Source organism: Onychostruthus taczanowskii, unplaced genomic scaffold (genome assembly GCF_017590055.1).
Source record: "Onychostruthus taczanowskii isolate IOZ18803 unplaced genomic scaffold, ASM1759005v1 scaffold61, whole genome shotgun sequence".
Lineage (NCBI taxonomy): Eukaryota > Metazoa > Chordata > Aves > Passeriformes > Passeridae > Onychostruthus > Onychostruthus taczanowskii.
This window is the reverse complement of record NW_024503790.1, coordinates 7,009,981-7,031,013: the sequence shown is the minus strand read 5'-3', so window position 1 is coordinate 7,031,013 and position 21,033 is coordinate 7,009,981. Positions and strand designations below refer to the sequence as shown.

At 44.6% G+C, this 21,033-nt stretch overlaps 1 protein-coding gene across 6 annotated transcripts in view; it reads left to right on the top strand.

Annotated features, from left to right (window-relative positions):
* CASZ1 (castor zinc finger 1) overlaps positions 1-21,033 on the top strand; it is a 191,411-nt gene that overhangs the window by 1,521 nt on the left and 168,857 nt on the right. The window lies entirely within an intron of this gene.

Here is a 21,033-nt window from a genome sequence, read left to right as displayed (position 1 = left end):
TGGAAGAGTTTATGGGAGAATATTGTTGAACTTCAGTAATCAAGTTTCCAGATCTTATGCCTCCTGTTTAATTTATTAGACTAGTTATTTATTCTGTTGATGATAATCTGTGCTGGTTTCTATGGAGATGTTAAACTGATCTCTTTCAGAAATCAAACTCCATATGCACTAAAACGTTTAAAGGAGCAGCGTCCCCTTTTGTTTTCAGACTTTGTACCTTTTCAGTGCTTTTACTGGGCTCCTGTATATTTTATATATTAAAGCCTGAAGTTGAAGCTTTGAGCAAGACAGAACTTATTATGGCTAACAGAAAGTCAGGGCTTTGATCCTTTTTTTTGCATCATCATTTAAAACAGATCATTTTTCCCCCCTCATCACACAAGATAGCAGAACCCTTTCAAGATCAAAGCGTCCAGCTAAAAACTATTGTTTAAAAAAAAAAAAAAACACCAACAGAAAAAGAGACAGTTAAATTAGGGGGATGTTTCCTTAATCTGCTTATTTTGTTCTAAAGGTTTTTTTTTTTTAGCTTTGTCAACACAACAACAACAGAAACTTGTGGCAACTATATTGTTATTTTTATACCTTCCAAGTCTTTTTAAAGTTAAAATAAGTTCAAAGTCAAATATCTCCAAAGATAAAGTGCTTGTTAGGGTGTTTTTATTACTTGGTTTCTAAATGTGGAAGGTCAGAATCCAGAAAGCTACTGCATTAGAGAAGGTTTTAATAGTCTTTGTCTCATCTTAATGAGAGAGCAATCTAAAAAACATTTTCCCTGCAACGTTTATAAATTATTTCAAAGAAGTCTCTCTGCATATAACTCAGTTTTCATTATTTCTTAACTTGTCCATTGCATTATTACATGTGATTCAGTGTGATATCACTTTTAGAACTAAAGTAATTGAGGTGAGAAATTTTTTTTATGCTTAAAATTTGAGAAGTCCTGGTAAGCCGGTGTTGATTAGGCTGATGCACAGTATACACCAGTTGTGGGTTTTTTGCTCATCTTTTGGAGAAAAGTTCAAAGATTTGCAAAAAATATACTACCAACATAATGCATGTTTGACACAGTAAAAGAACCCCTTGTTGTACTTTCTTTTAGTGTATCTTCAAAATGTTTCCACTCCCTAAATGAGAAATGTTTTTCCTCTTGGTGCACTTGTATACAGATCCTAAAAATAATAATCCTAGAGGAAATAGGGTATGTAACTCTTATTACTCATATATAATTGTGTGTGTATATACATTTATATTTCACATATATAGGTATAGATATATATATATATATATATATATATATGCATACATACACATATATGGAAAACATCAAGTGATTTATGATCTGTCCATACTAGACTTAAATATTTTTTCCTTGTAAATTGTTTCCTTTTTTTTCTTTTTTTTTTCCTCTCTGTGTGTGTGTTTGTGTGTGTGATTTGATGTGCAGGAGATCATTTAAAATTTTTTGTAAGTATTCTGTTTATTTGTTTGATTTGAATTGCAAACAGAATTTACTCTGACAAGTAAAAAGAGGAGGGGGAAAAAAGGAAACACTATGGCTTTAAACTCAGGAGTTTGCATATTCTCCTTGTATCTTTCCCCTTTGCTAATTATTGTGTTGTTTTCAGAGCAAATATGTCATATCCATGGCGACCAGGCAGGTTTATTGTCTTTCAGAAGCAATAGCTCACATAAGTAATTAATGACTTCTTTTTTTTTCCTCTGGCTTAGGTTAAACAGATCATTCAAGGAAAGTCATATCTCTCTCTCCTTCTCTCTCTTTTTTTTTTAGCCCAGTGACATAAGAACATGAGTTAGAACAAGAAAATACTTTAACCAAGAAGTCAACAGCTTATTTTTCCTCATTTCTTTTTAAAAGATCTAAGTGTCAGCTTTCCACACACATGACATTGTCATTCTTGCAGTTTCAGAGCGAAGCCTTTGTACAGGGAAAAGCCACTGAAAGCTGGAGTTAAGTTGGTGTTGTACAGCTGAGCAAAGTGTCTCTGGGTGCATGTGGCGGGATGTTCTTCTTGCTTAAGGGTTTTGCTGTGTACTGGGATAAAAATGTTTCCCTCGCTTTTCCCCCCTCCCTCCAATTCTATCTGTATTAAAATCAGTGTTAAAATAAAGGTGTGTTTTTGTATCTTGCAGATTGTAATTCAAACAGTTTCCAGGAAAGAATTAGTAATTCATTTTTATATACAGCATATATACACACATGCTTGAGCTCCACCCAAAACAATCAAGCTAGCTGGAAAAAAAACCTTATTTCCTTTTTCTTTTCAAGCCCAAGCAAACTTGCACAGTAACTTTCAAAAGCTTATTAAAAATAGCCCCCCATTTTTGCAAGGAGTTTGCTGCAGGTATGAATCTTGTTCTTTTCCTTTCCAACTCTGTTTCTTCCTATTAAAGCTGAATTTGCTATCTGTCCAAGCCAGAGGCTGGTTATCCACTATGATTTACTGAGGTGATGGTTGCCCCCTCCCACACTCCCCCCAGCAACTTCACCCCCGTTTTGTTTTTGCTAATTTCATTTTCAGAAGGATTTATACACAGTCCAGCTATATAAATTCCTTGGGAGATAAAAGCGCCACACACTTCCATAAACAAAGGCTTTTACTCGCATCCTGTCTTCCTTTTTTTCTTAAAGTAAAAAGGAAAAAAAAAAAACCCTAAAAACAAAACCCCAAGCCATCTGATTGAGGCAGGTATCATAAATGCATGCTGGTAATGATTCTGTATTCCACAATGCTGCTACTTTAACTTTTAAAATATGTTTCCTTTCTGGTTTGTAACATTAATCAAAGAGCCGCTTCCTTCCAAATTTCCACAGACTGGGGCTAATTAGAACCACTCGAATCACATTTTGTAAATTCCATGTGGATGTTACTTTAGGATTCAAGATTGCTTCAGGTTTAGTCTGGCTAGGCACTCTTAAGGTTGGTTATTTTTATTAACGTTTCTGTCTCCCAAACCAATTCAGGGTTTCTGTCCATTTATCCCAAATAGATTTGTGGGTTCACACACAGCGGTATGTCGGAAATAGACGTTACAAGTAGGAAAAAGAAAAGCCGAGAAGGAAGGAGATTTTGCATTGTAGTTCCAAAGAGCAGCAGAGAACCTCCTAAGTAACGTGAAGCTGAGGATTCAACAGACTTGATAATTGAGCCCTTAACCTTCTGATGTCTGTATCAGAAAAACAGAGTCTAGAAGAGGGAGACAAAGAATAAAAGCAAGTACTGGATAGGAGGAAGCTGAGGAGATGACTGAAATACTGAGGTATAGTTCGGGATATGTACAGATCAGTATTATGATGTTTTCTTAGGCTCAGTTTTTCCCTCTGGTGAAACGTAGCTGGTTTAAAGGTGGCTTCGGGAGAACCTGATGTTTCCAGTGCAGCCGAGAGGCTGGCGTTTCTGTGGTGTGTGCAGATGTAACTTGGAGAGACTTCTCTTGCAATTTGTGTTTATGTTTCCCTCTTTCCTTTTGTTTTTGAAGGACTCACTAGTGATTTTTTAAAAAATCTTTATGGAAAGTTAAATAGCTAGAAGTTGGAAGTTTTCAGGTTGTGATTATCAGGCTGTGCTAAAGGGATTTGAATCTCACCACTTTGAACATCCGACAGGGTGACTGTTTCCATGCTCTGGTGTAGCGTTTCTCTCCCGTACATTTCTTGTACCTAAATAGGGTATCTAAGAAATAGGGGGCAGTTGGCTTGCACAGATATCTCAAAGTTAACTTGCTTTTGGTGTATAAGACCGCAGCTTCAAAGAAAAGCAAGGGTGCATCATAAATTTTGCTAAAATTAATCAACCGTTTAAGAGCTCCACATTAACAAGGTTTTCCAGGCAAGCAGCTTTCTTTTCTTCTTCTTCTTTTTCATTCAAAGTCTGAGAGGTTTGAGGTAGAGGAGGGGGGAACATGAGTAAGAAGAGGAAAGGAATGGAATTTGAGGAGAAATAATAAAAACAAAAAAGGCTGGATTTGTAGAATATAAATCCTCATGTGTCCTTGATCCATATTGTCAGGGGGTTTTTTGGTGGGTTTTTTTTTTTTTTTTTTTTTTTTTTTTTTTTTGGTCGGATTTGTCCTGTGTGCCTTTGACGGAAAAGGCACGTAGAGAGAGAGAGAGAGAGAGCGCGACAGAGGGGGAGAGAGAGACGTGTCACTGCTTTGGAGCTCATTATCATTCTTAATAAGTCTTAAGGAATAAAGAGGAGCATTGAGTGTAAATGCTGGGTAATCCTAACACTCCTCAAGGTGAGAGGAGTCTCGAGGACACAGAGAAAGAGAGTGAGGAGGAGGGGGCTACTGTGGGAGCAGGAGAGGAGCTGTGGATGGAAGTGATTTTCAGGGGAGGGGGCCCAGCTGAGCAGGGCTCTGCCTCTGGGACGCTCTGGGCTCGTTCCACGGGCCTGTGCTGGGGCAAGTTGTCTCCAAGTTTGCGTCCCAGAGATCTCGCAGGTTTGCACCCGAGCAACCCAGCTGGACCTTGGGCTGAAATGTTGGCCTGTAGTGATGCCGTTCTCTGGCGGAGATGAGCTCGAGAGGAGCCGGCGGCCAGGCTGTCAGCCCCGGCCGAGCAGAGGGGCCGCGGCCCAGGCGGGTGCTGCCTTTGCCGGGCCCCGCTTTGCCGGGCTCCGCTTTGCCGGGCTCCGGCTTTGCCGCCTGCTTCCTGGGCTCGGGGTCGCTTGTCAGTCCGTGCAGCCTGTCCTTTGCTACTTTCCGCGTCGGTCAGGTTGGACGTCTCAACTCCCGTTCGCCTGTTTCCTGAAGCGTCTCCCTGCGCGGCTCGGACACTAGGTGGCTTAAAGCACAGGCTCGGCTCCGCTCTGCTGGCAGCTGCCAGCGTTCATTCACTCTTTCTGGTGGGCTCCCTTATTCAAACTTCAGGCTGACAGCAAAACATGGAGATGTCTTTGAATGTGGATTCAGATATCGCACGACCTCCTCGGCAGTGTGTTTGCAGTCGCGTTCGGGGATATGAGCCCTTGGAGAAGGAAGAAAGAGGACATTGATGAAATTAATTCAGAGGCTGGGCTTCTTGCTTTGATGATAAGGAGTCAGGAACCTGCTGGTGTTGCTGAGTCCTTCCCTCTCCAGGCATATTTCACCATACCCATTCTAAAGGGTGTGTGTGTGTTCCTTTTGGAAAAAAACATTTCAGGGTTGGCATCGCCCTTTTTACCGTGCTGATGTGTAATGGAAGATGCTGAGCTTTCAGTGATGCCCACTGTCCCTTCTTTCTGGTCTCTTATCTCAACTCCAGTTGCAGGCAGAAGGGCTTGCTGTAATTGGGAATTTGCCTAATGCATCCAAAGCCTAAAGAAGGGGACTGGAATAGCACTTGAATATTTTTTATCCCTCCTGCAGTCTGTGTTGTCTCTCTGGTTCAGCCCTTAGCTTCTGGCTGAAGTAGGAGCTTTACCTTTTAAAAAAATTATTCCAGATACCTTGGAGCAGGTGGGAAGGAGGTGTGGATGCTGAGTTTTGATCAGTTGGCAGAAGCCAAATGCAGTGAGGTGGAAGTCTTGCTAAGTGCTGATTTTTCTGGGTCCAGGTGCTTGGCATCAAGTTAAAGTATTACATTGGTAATATTATTAGGTATTCAGTTATTGTAATATTATTAGGTATTAAGTTATTAGTAATGGAGCTCTGGAGCTTGCCTGTACTTGACAGAGAACTCCTAAGGAACTGTATTAGGCCTGAATTTTTCCTGGTTTCTCCAGTTGTGTCCTTCCAGCATGCCTAAGCCCTGATCTGGAGGGAGCAGGAGGAAACTTGAATGCCGTTTTTGTGCATCATCTGTCTTTTGAACTCTTTCCTGAGACAGCTAATGAATTGTAGCAAGGAGCTCCATTTCTTGTACAGAGGGATCTGCCTGCACCCCCTCTAACTCCGTCTGTGGATGAGGTGTCAGCTAATACCTTTCACGCGTGATTGAGCTGGTCTAGAACAGGGCCCGGAGACACAGGAGTCTGTGCTCACAGGGTTAGCTCCAGAGCCACCCAGTGCCAAGGCCTCGTGCGTAATAACTGCTGCAGGAAAAGGCACAGCAGAACTGTCAGTTCTTGGGGGCCTTTGGGGGCCTTTGGCTCCTTGCCTGCCATGGCATTTTGGGGTAGTTTTCTCTCCAGAAGGTATCCTATTTTTGTTCTGCCACCAGTGATGCTGTTTTGAAACAACATTGGAAACAGCTCCTAGATTCTAAGCCATAGGGCTTGTCATTTCAATGACAATTCAACAAGTCACCTCAGAGTTGGTCTCTGAGGCTGCTCCTGATCCTTTTGTGTGTGAAGTCAGCTGGCAAGGTTGGTCTCAGTGCTGGGAGGGCAGCACAGTGTCACACATCCCATCATCCATCAGACTTGGGAAGGAACAAGGCAGATGAACTCTATAGGTTTTTCAGGGAGTTTTTTGTTTTGGATGCTGTCCTTTGAAAGAAGAGTGGGAACTGGAAAACTTGAGAGAGTCCCTTGATGGTCTGTTGCTAAGAGTGTGACCCAAGCATGAGTTTGACTGCTGGGCTTGGAGAATAGTCGACTGGAAAATGCGTCCTAAAAGTACAAGATAGCCTGGTTCTGATCCCTGCTTGTATTTGAAGGTGGGGGTGGCAGTTGACTTCCACTTATGAGCCAGTTCATTTCTTTCCTGGTTTTGCTTCTGCTTCCAATAGCAAAGGTACTGGGACATTTTATTCCTAAGCAGTATGAACTGCCAGCTCTACACCTTTCCCAGTGTGGACAGGCAGAGCTTTCTAAATCAGAAGACGTGAATGTACCTGGCATAAATGCAAACTGAGCGATGTGATCGCAGCCTGTGGCCTCGAGGTATCTCCCTGCTGCCCCACTCAGCCCATCCCCATGCCAGGAAGAGTGAGGGCTGCACAGAACCACGCTTGCCTGCGTGGAGCATGATGAGGCTGGCAGAGCAGTTGGGAGGCTGGCAAGCAGCTCCCAGCCTGGCTGCCTCCCCATGGGAGCTGTGTCTGCAGAACATCCTCTCCAGAGGGCTGCTGGTGAGGTGTCCCTCCCTCCGCCAGTGCCTCAGGCTGGTCCGACTTTACAGAGGGGAGCAGTGTCCTTTCACACCAGTGAGCCAGCAGAATCTCTCCCAGGGGTTATTGTAACCTCTCAGCAGCGATTTGCAAACAGGCATTCGGAGATAAAGTCTTGCTGCCGAGCTCAGGGCCAGTAGGGCAGATAAGAAATGCGGCAGGTTTATGAAAGGGAAGGTGTATGAAATGCAGCCTGCATCTCCCATTTCACTGCACTATGCCAAAACACACAGTTTCTTATTTCAGTCACTGTGATCTTTCAAGGAGGTTAATTTCCATGACGAACTCTGGGCCACGTGCTTGGAGGATTTATCTAATTAGACTGACACTTTTCTTTTTTAAAAAAGAAAATTAAGCTGCACCTTGGAGGACTTAAGTATTTTAAACTGTGGGAGCAGCAGTAGGTAGTGTGATCCCTGCTCACAGAGCAGGGAGAGAGGAAATTTCCCCTTTTCCAGTCTCCTGTTTGAGACTTCACCAAAGATCCCCCTTTACCTAATTTTCTTACTTGGTGGCTGTGTCCTAAAGAGTATTTTATCCTGCCTGAGTCCCTAAAGCCTCAGCTGGCTCTTTAACTCATGTAAACTATTGGTGTTCTGGGCTGTTACGTATTCAGGACGGAGCAGAGGGTAAAGGAGAGACCTACTTATGCTCCTTAGCCATATCCTAGAAAAGCTGCATCCTGCCAGGACAGTGAATGGTGTGCTTGCAGCTGTGTAACCACCAAGGTAGGTATATGTCCCTCTCACCATTCTCGGGCACCTCATGCTCATGAATGTGTGTCCTGTGGAAGCTGGTGTGACTGTCCTTGTCTTATCTGTGGTCACAAAGAATAGCAAGTCCCAGGAGAACCCCCTAGCCCATTCATCCAGCCTTGTTGCAGTCCGATCGTGTTTGGACTTCCTGCTAGAAATGCCTTTCAGACAAGAACTGGGACCAGGATCATGCTGTAATGAAACTAGAGGATCTTAGGTTAAGGCAGTTCGTGCAGGCAAGTCCCGTGCTTCCCTCGGGCTGGATATCTTTCACACTTGCAGGCACAGTGGATGATGCTGGTTTTGTTCCCGTCAGAGGGCTCCTGGAGTCCTGCTCACGCTCTCTGCCTGCTGCTTTCCCATTATTTGGCAGCTCCTTGTATTCCTGTGTGTGAATCCAGGTTCAGATCACTTCAGGTCTGGTACTGCTCCAGCTGTTTGTCCTAGTAAAGGAGATGGAAGGAACATTTTCTCAGGGCACCATATTTGCTGCACTAAACTCAGACAACTCAGACCACGTTGTGTTGCAGCCCAGGTTGGAACAGAGCAGCATCTGTGGGAGGGAAGTGTCCACGCAAAAGGGGCAGCATAAGAGTAGCCTTGTGACCTCTGGTGATAATACATTGAATTCTGTGAAGCAGTTCATGGTGCAAGACTCTGCATAGAGGGAGAAAAATACAGCAGCCTCATCCAAGGAGATGGTCACTGGGCATTCCGCAATCCCCAGCTGATACACTGAGGAATCTGTAGTGGATTGAACATGAGATTTAATTTTAATTTGTGTTTGGTGAGTAAAGGAACAAAAACAGATATTTCCTTTCCACGCCCCCCCAAGCAAAAGAGAAAGAAAAATAATAAAACCTGCCAGGCACTCTGAGGGCTAACCAATAGGATCTCTGTTGGCTGGGGAGCAATCGTTCTGGCTTGGTCAGCCATCCCTAACAAGTTACGGGTTGTATAAACTCCCAGCTTACAGCTGTAAATTTACTCAGTTTTGAATACAGCCACAAGCTGGCTCAGCAGGATCTGAAACTGTCTGCTCCAGTAGTCCTGCTATGCTCAAAATTCACATTTGGGGGCCCCTGCTTTAGACGCATGGAACTGTGGAAGGCCAGATCACGGGCTTCATCCCACGCAGCTCCAGATTGAAAGGAACCTCCCCAGTGTAAACCATGGTGTTAATTTATCCTTCCCTGGCATTTTGCTTCCTTGCCTTGGGTGAGTGCTTCTTGATCTCCATAGCTGCAGGTCACTGCCCTGTGCCTTTTCTGTCCCTCACCTTGAGACGGGGAGCTTGGTCCAAGGTAGATTCCCTTGCAGAGTGTTTGCAAAACACCACCCGGAGCAGTAGTGCCATCTCTGCTGGATGCTGTCTAGGTGGGCAGGATTTGGTCCATACACAGTCCTGAGCCCTTCCTGCAGTGTCTCCTCAGTCCTTGCTGAGGTGAGTCAGTGGGTATTTGCTTGAGTGACTGAGAGTAGAAGGAGAGCTCTGACTTCAGGGTTTGTTGCTGCAGAAGTGACTGACTGGTCTCTCTGAACACCTGTAGTGTTGCAACATTGGATACTCCTAGATAGCTGAACTTTTGGCTTATATTTGAGGCACTGAATCCTGTCACAAACAGTAGCATGCTATTTATATTGAAAGAGAATTTAACCCAGTCACACAGTTAACTTTGGCTACCTCTTACATGTTCAGAAATTGGACAGTTTATAGAAGTGTAGAGAAAGAGGGACATATGCACCTGAGCCCACGAGTCCTCTTACTGCTGACTGCATTTCCTCATGTTTCTAATGGGGAAGCATTTTTCCTTGGAATGAGACATCAAAGTATTGTCATGTTACTCTCACTGACACCTTGGTCTTCAGCAAAAGTGAGGTGATGTTTTCTGTTACCTGGAATGGGCTTGGAAGGTAGAGATGGCTTGAGGGATGACCAGCTGCAAAGCTCCTCAACATGCACCGGGCAGCCTCTGCCCTGGGGTGCTGCCTGGCTCTGAACCAGCTCGTGTCCATCTTCGCTGGAGCAGAATGGTGACGGCAGAGGTTGTGGGGATAGTGTGGTTCCAAATACATCAAGTGTTCACTCCTGAATTGAGCTCTCTACAAATAAATGAAAAGGAGGGGTTGCAAATAAAAGATCCAGGAGAGGTTTCCTCTCCTGTCTTCCTCATCTCCACTGTGGAGTTGTGCTGGCTCTGCCTCTGGCTCCTGAAGGGTTAAGGTGACTCATGCCCCTCTCACCAGATATGCTGGCAGGAACGATTCATCCCAGCCACTAATTGGTGGTGTTTGCTCTGCACTTTCTCGCTCTGGTTTTGATGAAAACATTTAACCAGGAGCTTAGTGTGCAGAGCTCCAGCTGACAGCACTGGGCTGGCTTTACCGAGTTGTCCTTGCTGTGTGTAAATTCAGCAGCCAGGCGTAGAGGTGGCGGGGGAGGACAAACATGCCGAGCATCACGGCTCCTGGCCCCGTGGTTCCACTCTTCGGAATGCCTATGGGAATCTTTGGGCTCCAGACCCATATCTACTCTAGTCTGCAGGTGCCTTTCTTTACCTAGACAGCTGTTGGCATTGGAAGCCAGTTCAGAGCCCTGGGACAAGGGTGCAGAGGTGGGAAGAGAGGGCCTGATAGGTTCCGTAGGGCCTGGTCTTACCTGAGAGCAGGGGTACGACTTGGTAGAGCTTGGGAGATCTGTTCCCAACACCACCTGGCTGCAATCCTGGGGGATTCTTCCCCAGAAAACAGGCTCTGACGGGCCCTGTGCCAGAGTGGTGAAGCTACTGGTTCTGTTATGTGAAGATGACCTAATCATTCTTTCCTATGCCACTTGGAAGCTTGTGTAGGACTTCCCCAACACAGTCTTGCATTCAAGTAATAAAAACCTGCTCATCTATAGGTTCATCTAAGGGGCTTCATGTGAAGAAGTCTGAGATGGTTTTAATTTTTGCCATGCAAGTGACAGAGAAGTTGCCATGTCCTTATGGAGTTAGTCCTGAGAGTGGACATGTCCAAGCTCCTCCATTCCTGCGTCACAGAACCTGTAGGCAGCTGCAGAAACTGAAACATTCCCCAGGGGAGATGCCAGTTTATCTGTGCTGCTGCTGGAAAATGCATTCAAATTTCTGCCCAAACAGGAGATTATGACGTGCAAGAAATTCATTTCACCCATCAGGGCTGTCACTGCTCTGATATTTCTTTACTTTTCTCTCCTTATCTCTGGTGATCTACCCTACGAACAACAAAACAGATCCAGATGGGAAAATTTATAAACCAGAAAATCTGGATTCCCTGTTCCTGGAAAAGCATGATCCCTTGTTCTCAGCCGCCTCCGTGTGTCATGGGGTCTGCCATGAAGAGATGCCAGAACTGTTGCAAAAGGCCAGGCCTGTGTCTGCCTTAAGGAAACAACATAGTACCCTGTGTGAGTGTGGGTTTCCAAAGGAGATGTGCTGCTCTGGGCAAGCAGGATGGCAGGATTTGCCCTCGTGAGAGTTGTTCACCAAAGGCATTTGTTGTCTTTCTGTCCATTTCAAGACCTTGCTCACATCACACTGAACTGATTATGTCTTTTGAGGGAAATTTTCTGCCTCTTCTCTCTCCCTGACTATTGATAGTCTGGAACTAAATACATATGTCTCATTAAACACAAAGGAGCCATGCCAGGCCACCACTGCACAATGTGCTGCCTGTTATCAGCCTGGAGAAAAGGAGCAAACAGGTGTAGGATAACAGTGCAACTGAGAGAGACCAAAGTGCATCATAAAATAAACAAACAGCCAGTGCTCCAGCTCCCCCAAATGCACCGTGTGGTTCCAAGGGTCTGCAGTGTGCTTTAGAACATGATCTGGGCAAGTACCCGCTTGGGGCATCGTTTAATTTGCAGCCAGAAATGAGTTGATAATTTTCTGCATCGTGGGGGTGTCTGGAAGCCCCGTGCCCCTTTCTGTTGTGCTTGGGGCCACAGGAGCAATGGGAGCTCCCTGCCTCCAGAGCTTGCAGTGGTGGGGAAAGAGGCCACTTACAAGACTGACCAGCTGTGGGTCTGACCTGGCCTGTGAAACCAAAAAAAGTAGGCCTGGATGAAGTACTAAAGGAGGCATCTGAGCCTTCCCTTACCATAAGTAAAGGCTGTAACTTTTTGCTGTGACCTTCACAGCCTTTACTGTTCTCAGGGAAGAGCCCAGTCTCTGTGGTATGACAGTTCTTCCTCCTAAGAGTTCTTAGGTGAGGATATTTGTGCCAGCATTTTATTTAATTTCTTTGCACCTCTTCGTGCTATGTGAATCTTCTGTTGTCCCTTGTGCTTTGGGCTGGCAGAGCTTGCAGTGGTGCTGCTGGTATTTTTTGTTGCATTTAGTGAAGCAGTGGCTTGGCTTACTGTACCCCAGCAGCAGCCAGCGCTTTAGTGACTCAGCCCCTGGAATTATGCTTACCCAACAATACCTTTTGTCCTTTGCCCAAAACTTCTGGCCAAGAAAAAGGGAAAAAGGAGGAGGGAGAAAAGAAAGAAAAGATAAAATTCTGCATTTAGTTGTCCTTTCATCACAGGTGGTGCCAGTTGGTTTTTGCTTTATTTGTACAGGGTGGGGAAAAGAGAAAAAGAAAACAAGGTGGAACTCGGACAAGGCCCAGGAAATGTTTGAACCTAACAACAAACTTCCTTTGTTCAGGGGAGCAGGGGAAAGAGAACAGAAAAAAGGGACAGAAGACCAGTTGAAACCAACCTTAGCCCTGTGCTCTTGAGCAGGTTTCTTTTTCCTACTCTTTGTTGTTTGGGGTCTTTTGTGTTGCTTGATGTCTTGTGATAATTTTATTCACAAGGGCTTTTGTGTACTGCCTTCTAGAAGGTGGACAGATGAAAGGTTTCCTAGGGTCACATTTGTTATTTGGATGAGGAGGATTTGTCAGTTGTTCTATCATTTATATATCATTATCTGTCATTTATTCATGCTTTGCATGTTCGTTCTCCTCCAGCCATGAAGATCAAGATGGCTAGAGGGAAAGCATGAAGGACCATGCTTCTCAGGAGGAGAGACAGATGAGCGGTTTAAGGGCTAGGCAGACAAATCCTGATTAAAATGCAGAAACCAGAGGGTTTCATTGAGGAGAAAATGAAGAGAACCATGGGGGCAGCTGTTAGGGATACTGCCTAGGGGACCCCTGGGTACCACCAAGTGCTGCATCACAGACCACCCTTTTTTCAGGTTGGCACAAAATCTCTTAATGAATCATCTCGCAGTGTTATTTTTCAAAAAGAAGAATTGGGAGTTGTGAGATAGCTGCCCAAGGGGCAGATGGATTCTGGTGGGGTTGGGTTCAGCAGGGCCATTACAGCCAGTTCATTGGTGGCACAATATGGTATGATCAGGGCCAGGCAGCACTCTTGGAACTTGGTTGGAGCACGTAGAAGTGTTTTTCCATCCAAACAGGTGATGACAGCTCTCTATGTCAGGCACCTGGCAGTCCACATGTGTTACAGCTGGCCTGGGCTGGGGTGACACTCAAGGGATCTGTTTCTCTCAGGAGATGCTCCTCCTTAGGAGGCTGCCTGGTACCTTCCCAAATTGCCCTGCACTTCTCAGCTCTTGACTGTGCTGTGCTGTAGTGGTCTGGTAATGCTGGAATGGCTGGGTAGCAAGGAGACTGGGATGAAAGGCTGTTCAGTCCTTTCTTGCCGAGCTTAGAAATATGTTACACAATGCTCAGTTAATCTCTGTTGTCTCATTTGGATATCACAAAACATTGTGTCAAAATGAGTGAGTAAAGTTGTGGATATCACCTGTATTGCAGATGCTGGCCATGCTCTCCAAAGAAAGATTATAAATATTTTGACATGGCTTAAAGTGGGGAGGTGTCCAACTTCCAGTATACAAAAAAGGAAGAAAGAGGAGCGAAGAATGAAAGTCTGTCTCTGGAGCTGGACTGATGTGGGACTTTCCTGCAGTGTCCTGTGGAAGTCTTTTCTATTCTTTTGATAATGGCCAAATCACTGCCATGCCTGCTATGTTAAAGCATCAAGAGATGCTGTCAATTAAAAACTTTCCCTGATGCTGGGGAAATGGATTCCCTGAATTGTATTAGTAGGAATATGGGCCTTTCTTTCCAGCACAGGTTCCCTCTGAGTTTCATCAGACAGCCGTGGACCTGCTCTTTTCCTGACTTTACCTCTAAGCCTGGGCTGCAGGACACAATCCCAGTTAACTCGAGAGCAGAATCTGAACTTAGTGAGCCCAGTGAAAGCTGGAATACTTCCACTACAAAATAGGCTATTCCAGTTTTACACCAAGAGCAGCTGCATTCTGACTTTGGTCCTCAGTCTTTGCCTTAGTTATCTGTACAGTGGAGATAATAAAACTTGCCTGAAACACAGCTTGTAGCTGAGAATTAAGGAACAGGTTCCAGAGCCAGATTGAAGGCAGCTGTAGAACACAGGCTGTATTTTTGGTGCTAGTCTGTTTGTCTGGAGTTTAGAAATTAGGGCCCGAGTGAGACTGAGAAAGGCAGGTGAACACACTTGCTGTGCTTTCTCCTCAGAGATGGTCCGGGGAAACTTGCCCAGGGGTCTCAGGGGAAGAGGATGGTACTGGGGTGCTGGCAGCAGGAGTGGCAGTGGCAAGTGAGCAGCTTTTCTGCTCCGTCCATTCCAAGCACAGAAAGGACTGTGGGGAATGATTTCAAAGCCACCACTATGGAGATTAAGGGGATGAGAATGTAAATCTCAAGTAAAAAGGTAATTGAATGTAATAGCAAACACTGCTCGGTCTATGTTAATTTTAGCTCTTCCCCTGGATACAAGGCGCTGTATTAGTGTTTTATTACCATTTTGTTTGCACTAATAAAATAGTAAAATTTATTTCAAGGAAGTTGAAGGATGGTTTTACAATGCAAATTTGAAGAAATTGGACTTTTCATTTACACCACTGCTATTTTAAACCCTGAAGGGTGTAAATTAGCCTTCTGTGCCTGGGTGAAATCCACTGCTTCCACAAGCAGGGGGAGGATTTGGTGTGGGGGAGAAGAGAACAAAACCAAATCATCTGAATATTTCAGAGAGACAGAGATATCTGATGAGGAGAGAGAGAAAAAATCTGACTGCCTGTGCCCATTGAGTGGAAGGGCTGGAGCAGAGTGGGAAGAGCTGATGAGAAGCTGGTTTGTGCTGGTGAGCAGCTTCAGCTGCCATAAGCATCAGGAAAGGGCAGAACAGGGCACGGAGGTTCAATGGACATGGTGTGCCCTGCCCTGTGCTGGCCATGAGGTTCCTGTCTCTGGTGAAGGAGGTGCAGCACCTGGGGCTCATCTGATTACCAGGTACTGTCAGTGACAGATGGTTCCCAGGAGCGTGAAAGTCGAGGGCAGGTTTTGCCTTCTGGCCCAGGGGACCCACACTTGCCATGCTGCCTGTACCTGTGCCTCTCTCTTGCCTGGCTGTCTCTGTGTCCCTGTCACAGCCCAGCCCGTCTGGCTGCCTGGTCCTGCCTGGCTCTGCTTCTCTGAGTCACCGTGCTGCCAGAGAATGTGCCTACAGCCCAAGAGACTGTTCAGTGACCTCCTCCTTCACCCAGAACTCCTCTGTGGCATGGAATAGAAAGGGATGGGCTGATTATCTGGTCCCTTTCACCTTTGTAAAGTTGTTTATAACCGTGCTGTTCTCATCCCACTTTTGCCAGCTCTTGGCCTTGACATAAATGGATGCTATAAAGGTTGAGCCACACAGAATAAGGTCCAAAGAGCCTTTTTTGGTTCCAAAGGTCCTGCACTGAGCTGACCATATATCTCCTGGAAGAGGGTGTCTCAGGGTGTAGAAGCATCCAAACACAGCAGCTTTCTTAGACTTATACTGAGTTTCTGCAACAGGTCTGAAAATCTCATGGGGTAACTTTGAGGCCTTCATTCTCCTTGTGCAAAGGAAGATGTGGAACAGGAGTTGTAACATCCCTTTTTTCAAATCCCAGAGGTTCCATTCCCCTGCTGGGGAAGCCTTTGAGTTACTGTTTTAGAGTCACATTTACCTTGCATATACCTCAGTCCTCACACAATACTAGTGTTGAAGGGAGCCATGCTGAGTTTCTCCTGTATGGGAGAACTAAGATATTTTTTCCTAATCTTGAGTGAAATTGTACATTTGTCCATTGTCCTGAGACGGTTGTTTGAAGTAAGTCTATGTATTGTATTATGTACCTCTCCAACCCACATCAGGCTTTTTACTGATTTGGGTATGAAGCCCTCAGAGAACCCTTTTCCCTCTGCTATCCAGCAGGCTCATGGGCACTCAAACACTGCTTGTTCCTAGGCAGCTTCTCTCCAGCAGAGTTAGTGGTTCTGCAGCTAGCCCAGTCACACTGCTCAGGTTTGGTGTCTGGCTGCCTGGTCCAGCTGCTGCCCTGCATTCTGGGCCAAGTGGTACTGAGTGAACTGGAGAAGAAAAACCTGCTCCAGTGATCTGATTTTGCAGAGAGGTAGATCTCCCAGCCCTCCCTTGGACTATGAATATCGTCTGTTAATTTTATCCTCAGGAGGCCTTTCAGGAGAGAAGCCACTGTTTACCCCATGCGATGGCTGGATGGGGCTTTGACTTGTTACTATTTATGGTCTGGATAGCAGCAAATCTACTGGGAAAGTTGAGGCCAGGCTCCAGGTCCTTTGTTCAGCTGTGCCACTTCTTCTAGTGTCTGTACATTAAAGAAAGCTTTCAAAAGTTTAACCCTGTTCCAGGTTCAGCTTAACAGCACAGTCACCAGCCATGGGTGGTATCAGGCAGACCTCTTAAACTCCCTGCCCTGCTTCTTTGGTGGGTGTAGCAGAGGCTGAGCCAAGACTGAGGGCGTTACCAAAGAAAGCAAAGACTTGCTTTTGGCATTGAAATGGTTTCCTATTCCAGGCAAGTCTGGGGAGCAGCTTGGTTGTGTACCCAAGGATTTAAACAGTGCATTAAGCAGAGGGGTTACACTCCGGGTGGATTTCAATCAAAAACTATAATTACATCAAATAGCAAACGGAAATGGAAAAAGGGGATTACTGACTCGACCCTGAGTGCTGTTGGCTGCTGAACCTGCTCCATTATTTACACCCCCTCTATTGCCTGAGGTGGGGTGTGTATGTGTGTAGGCAGTAAGGCCCCTCCTCCTTTTTACATTTCCTTCATGCATCTGATGAAGTCAGAGTCCCTGTGCTGGTATCAGTGCTTGGAGGAAGATTGGAATTTGCATGACTTGGATTTGGGACTTTGCAGGGCAGGTTTGATCTCCCAGGGCAACTCTTCCTGGCTCCAGGCAGGAAGAACTGCTCGGCTCAGGCAGTCGTGGGAACCCCCAGGCCTACAAGCTTTCTCTCTTTTTCTGTTTTGCTATCAGACCAGTGTTTTGGACTCATAACTGCTCATCCTTAAGAAAACTGGAAAGCTCCAGACAGCAAACAGGAAGCTCTTTCTAACCTAGAGAGCTGTGTTTAAAACTGCCCTTGAGGCAGTAGAATCATTCTGTGCCTGCCTTCAGACCCTGAGAGAGTCTGTGTTGTTTGGTATGACCAAGCCAGTACTACCTAGCTGGGGAATTTTCCACACACCTGCAGTCACAGTTCAAGCTCCCAGGTTTGCTCTCTGGTTCGAGCTGTTTCCTGCAGTACTTCAAAATATTTTGTGGATTCCAGTTTGTCACCTCTGCTTCTGGTACCGCTGCACCTGTCACCTGCCTTTGGTCTTTGTCTGCCTCGTTTCATTTGTCCTGTTCTCCCAGTTCCTCCTTGTGTCTCCCTTCTTGTCATCAGCAAGAGGGTTGTGTCTCTACTCGTCTGTTGGACACCTGAGTTTGGAGGATGTGTAGTGGGCGTGCTGAGATGGCTGGAACTGTGTACCAGACAGGAAGGATAAGGAACGCAATCCCCCACTGCCTTCCCAAGTCTTCTTTCTCAGGTGGTTTTCCAGATGTCTAATCCCAGGTTTCATAGCCAGCCCAGCTCCTGTTTGCTGGGATCTCTTCTTCTCTGCTCATTTTAAATGGATGAAATTTTGTGCTGAAATGAAGTCTTCATTTACGCTACAGAAGAGCCTTGCTTGGTGCTGTGCTGCTACAACACCTGCTACACCTTTGCCAGATGTGTTGCCCCTTTTTCATCTGTGGCACACTCAGAGCTGGAGGATGTAATGTGATAGGTAGAAGAGAAACCCCAGTACATTCATGGTTGATTTGTGCATGTTTGAGAAGTACTGGAAAAGGACAGCACTCTTTCCCTGCTCCGGATAGTGGCAAATCCATACAAAGTGAGACTTTGCCAGTGCTGGCTGCACTTTCATGGCACTGACCTTGCCTGATTGTGAACACCTGGGGAGGAAAGGTGCTTTGTAAATATAAGAAAATATTCTCTTCTTATAGACAGATGTTTGATTTTGTAATACAATACAGTGACCTGAAAAAAAGCCAAACCCTACCCAAATGTAGATTTCACTGAAAATAATGTAAATATAGTAAGGAAATTGTTCAAAACTGAAATCCCTTTTGGCAAGTAAGGGAAAGAGTAATGTTACTGATTAGACCAAACTCATCTTTGTTATACAAACAGGGGAAAAAATTCTTCAAGACAAAAATATGATCTAAGACACTTTTCCAATACATTTTTTTCTTTAGCATTTTGCTGACTTTTAATTTATTTTGTGCTTTCTCTGCAGTATTTAGAGTCCTGATATAGTGGTCTAGGGGATAGTTCAAGAAAACCAAACCCTTAAACAAACTGATTATCTCACTGTTCAAAAGAGTTACAGTGGGAAAAATACATGGTGACAGGTAAATTCTTACATTAAATGTTCTAAAATTCATCCTGATTTTAGATTTGTTTTGTTACACACTCTAGAAGATAGAAAAATCCTAACAGGAAAAACCCTGTAAGAGGCACAGGAAAGCTGGGCTTGTCCTACTTTGTGTAAGCTTGAATTTACTCCTCACTGTGCAAAGTCCTGTTTCGGCAGCCGTGAATGAGCTGGAGCCAGTGGAACTCCCTAGTTCAGGGCCTTAATGGCTTTTATGGTCCAACTGTGACACTTCTGCTGCTTCCTTTTTGCCTTTCCTAACTATATTTTGGAAATGACAGCCCATTTCTGTACCCTTGTCCTTGTGTAAACCCCGGTTACCTTTCATCAGATGATGTGATCTGAGCAGATGCTAAATAAAAGGTTTTATTTTAAAGGGATATCATTTGCAGGTGTGGAAATACATGAGCAGAGGGTGAGGTTGAAAGAGAGGAGCAGCATGTCGAGGTTCAGGCACCCATTGTGGAGAGGAGTTTGACATTAGAGCGGTCCTGGAGCCTTCCCAAGCTGCGGGCACTGAGACACTCGGGACACTCAGGTTTTATATGGCAAATGTGTGTGAACATTTCGAGTCACCTCCCGTGCTCCTCGCGCCTGCAGGAGCTCTGTGAGCTCCCCTGTTTCAGCACAGGGCGCTGCTGGTTTCGAGGGCTGGCTCAGCGCAGCGGCTGTGGCAGGCAAGGTGCTGTACCCCACAGGGCACAGCTCCTGGCAGCAGGATCTCACCGCGGGGAAGCGATCTTCATGGGTTACTAGTTTTATCAGCAGTCCATGCTTTTCACGGAAAAGGGAGAGAGGAGAGAAATTCCATCTGGCTCTGCTGATTCAACGGAGTAAAGAGGTGGAATTCATTAGGAAAAAATTGTTTACGGCACAGCTTTAGCCAGAGGATCTTCCATTTTAATGTCCTGCCTTTTTATGATAGATTGTGTCAAAGACAAAGCAAGCACTAGGGGCTGCTTGGTGTTTTTGTTTTTATGTTTTCATTAAAGTTTAATTGCGTGACTTGTGTGATGTAACTTCTGGAAATGCCTGTTGCAGTTGGTGGCAAAATGATTTTTGATTTGTTGTGTTTGAATCAGGTGCAGGAGAGTTAAACCTCAAAGAGGTATTCAGACATGCATGTGGAGAGAAAATATATTTATCTATAGGATAGCTTTTGATTAATGAAAGAAAGGAACTGAAACTGCTGTGAGAGAAGAATCTCCTTTATTTGAAAGCTCTTCTGCTCTATCACTAGAACAGAGAGTAAGGGTCTTTAAAATTAGTATAACTATAATTTATATCCACCATAAGGATGCTCTTTGCCTCCTGATCAGTAATGGAGCCTTAAATATAAATGGATCCTTATCTTGCAAACACTCAAATATTTTCTTCACTCACATGAGGTGTCAAAGGAAAGATTTCTATGAAGAAAATGGGGCATTTGCATAAGTACCCACAGCATCAAACAACAGAGAATTTGTGTTGCATAAACAACAACAACCACATTAAAATCATACTGCTTTAATAGTTTAGAAAAAATATAACAAAAACATTGAAACTGTAATAGATGTTGCTCTGTGTATCGGTATCGATTTCATAATTTGTGTTGCCTTAATCTTGGGTGGGTGAAGATTAAGAATCTCCACGTAGAGTTATGTGTGTGCAATAAGTGGGAACATCGTAAGCAGCTTTCCTTTGCCTGGAGATGATTTAGGGCAGAGTGTTTTCTCTATAAAATCTGAGGTTTAGAAAAACAAAATAGGATCTTTATGAATAAAAATCTTGAAAGGGAAATATCCAATAAACAATGAACAGGAGGAGAAAGCACTTACTTTAAACAGGTTTTCCAAAGTTCATGTTGCAGACATGAGAGCAAAGTGACCTCCACATGCACATGTGAAACACTTTTTTCACACTGTCCAACACATCAATTCCCAAAGGAAATTTGGAGCATAAGTGGTGGAAAGGAGGAGAAGGTAGAAATTCTGTTCTGGTTCTATAATCTAGAGCCTTTTATGTATAAAACATTTATACCTGTTTAATTTGAGGTGTGGTAGTTAAACTGATAGTCTGCACTGAAACAGCTTTTTTGGCTCAGTTCAAATTAAATGGCAACAACCTTATTTTTATTTGGATTTTGTAGAAAAGAGGTAGCTCTGTATTAAACCATTACAAGTTTGTATGAGGTGTCTTCCTATACGCCTTTTTAGAAATCTGTGGTTTTGAAATAGTGTTAATCAAGGATGAAAAAAAGAATAGAAGGAAATCTACTCTGTAGAGCATTTGTGAATGAAGGTTAACATGCTCATAAAATGATGATAAAAAAATTAGCAATGGTCACCTTCAGCTTTGATTTCTTTGAAACTGAGCTGAGCTTCATCAAAGTAAAAAGTGGTTCACTTAGACTTGGGGAAAGGAGTCTCACC